This window comes from Salvelinus namaycush, chromosome 4 (assembly GCF_016432855.1).
Source record: "Salvelinus namaycush isolate Seneca chromosome 4, SaNama_1.0, whole genome shotgun sequence".
In the NCBI taxonomy this organism is placed as follows: Eukaryota; Metazoa; Chordata; class Actinopteri; order Salmoniformes; family Salmonidae; genus Salvelinus; species Salvelinus namaycush.
The window spans coordinates 14,772,272-14,774,863 of record NC_052310.1 but is presented as its reverse complement, the minus strand read 5'-3'; positions in this window follow the sequence as shown (position 1 = coordinate 14,774,863).

Here is a 2,592-nt window from a genome sequence, read left to right as displayed (position 1 = left end):
GAGGTATGCCTTGTGGTGATAGGAGTGGAAATGGATCAATACATAGAATGTCCAATGGGGAATGAAGAACAGACTTCCTGGAGGAGAAGCTTTAGCAAAAGCTTGATTGTTGAGGGAGGGGAATTTAAATGAAATTGAAGCAACAAAAAAAACCTCCTGTTTTCCCCCTTCTTTGAGTCGGGCCAGGGAAGTGTGTCTGGCTCCTTGTAGTTAAGAGAGTAAGTCTCTCTCTCTCTCACACATACACAAACGCACACACACACACACACGCTCCTACCCGTCCTCTCCTTCCCTCCCTCTCTGAGGTTCTTTCCTAAGGTAGATATCTTTTTCTCTCCACTTTTTTTTCTCCCTCAGGATGCCTCATCCACAGGCCCAATATTAAAGGGGGGGAGAAGACGAGCGAGGTTTGGAGATGTCAGCTGGCAAGCCAATCACAGAGGATGGCCTTAGGTTACGAAAAAAAATATTTGTTCCCATCTGTCAATCACACACCACCCCCTGGTAATGTGAAAAAAAGAGAGAGAAAGAGGGAGGGCGAGAGGGAGGGAAAATGAGAGGGGAGGTATAGGGAGGGACAGAGGAAAAAGGTAGAGTTCTTCTTATTCAATCTATTTCATCCATGATAATTCAAAGCAAGCACTCCCTAAAGTGGTTGAGGATAGGTGAAAGGATGTAAGGTCTGCCTCTTCATGGAGGCTTTGGGATTGACAACGGAGAGGAGGGCATACGTGGGGAGGAAGTGTTGACTCCATTTTTAAGGGGTTGTGCCCTGACTAATTGATCCGGATATATGTGCATACAGTGCACCCACACACCCTTTCTCTGTCACGCACACAGGGAGACATTTACAGTGAATTTTCTAAATTGTTGTCCTCCCACACCGACAAGAGGACATAAAAGGAGACACAATAAAGCCATAAAACGTGGTGGGCCAAAGGCGACACATTTGACATCAATACCATTGTCATTCTGATGGGCTGCGGGGCAGGCAGTAGTCGGAGGGAGAGGAGGGAGAAGGGGGCACTATTTCTAGAACTAACCCAAAGTCAATTTAGATGTTGGGAAACTGATTTGTGACCATTACAAACTTCACACTTTTGTTGAGTCACAGGGTTAAATGCTCTTTTATTTATATCATGTCTTAGGGAAAAGTTTTATTTTCAACAAAGGCATATTGATGTACTGTACCACAACAGCAAAAACATAAATGAACCCATGAAAAGACTGCAGTATGTTAGCGGAAATTGATACATTTCTTATGTTTCCCCTATAGAGAGAAAATCTATTCTCCGTTGGACAGCTTGTTATTAAAGTTTTGCAAATGTGTTGCATCGTGTGTTTAAAGAGTGATGTCAGATGCTCTTAGTGGTTCCTCTATGTTCTTATGATTCTGTGTGTTCAGATGGTGTTTACTTTGTAACAGAAACACTGCACAATGCCGTGACATCACGCCTAAGTCAAAACAATATCAATATGAGTTATTTAAAAGTTATTTACCGTGAGATTTATTCAACCGTTATATTTCTTACCAGACACACAGCTATTCACTGAAGTAATCATCCTTTTGAGAAACATTATTAATTGACTAAAATTATTTCCTTGATGGTCTGTTGTAGCTTTCGGACTGATGTAGACATAGTGGCACAGGTGCCTCAAAGAGGAATTGATCATGGCTTTAATGTTCTGCGTGCAGTACCCATGAGGATCATGTTGGCCCTTCATCCAAACCTCATCTATACTACTACCTCTCAACATCCCTAAAATAAACCCTATTGGTTACCACCAATCAAAGCTCTCTCGTCTTCTCTGGTGTGGCTATGAAATGTACCCCAGGGTAGGGTTTGTCTTGTGACAACTGATGTGCTGCCTGGGGGTGGTGGTGGTCATGCTCTACCCCAGGGCAGGAGGGAGTGAGTGCCGGAGGGGCTGAAGGAAGGGGCTGAAAGGTTTCACAGTAGGGGCTGGGAGTGTGCCCTCTGGAGGGGAGAGCTGCCTACCTACCACAGGGACAGAGCCCAGTGACCCCAGCCTAGAGGTCAGTCACAGAATACACTCCTCGCTCTCCTCCTGTTTTGTTCCCCCACAACAAAGAAGCTGTGACCGATGCACTTTGGGACCGAATATCGCCCGGCTTGAGAAAATAAAACATCAGTCACTATCCACAAAAAATGTGAGAGTCATATTGACATTAATGACATACGGCCTTGTATACATACCCGTCAAGATGGGGTATGTATCTGTGACGCTCACGACAAGGAACTAAGGTCTGCTTTCGATCACAGACATCGTCGTGTGCTACGGTGAACGAGTTCGAAAATGTGCCGAGCTCAGCATTCTTGAGGAGTGATCGATGCTTCGCGGGGCCACCGATGGATGGATGGGGAATGTGACAAGAGCGCAATTTACGATCGGAGGCGATGGAATGGTCTGCGGTCTGCATCTGAACAACATTGAAACCACGTTTCCCTGCAGGTCAAAGCCACAATGTGATCAACTGTCTGGAAATGTACAGTTAGAATCTACAACTCTATGAAACCTGGTCCTGAACTGTGACTCGTGGAGAGTTTCCATTGTGCAGATGTAGGATCT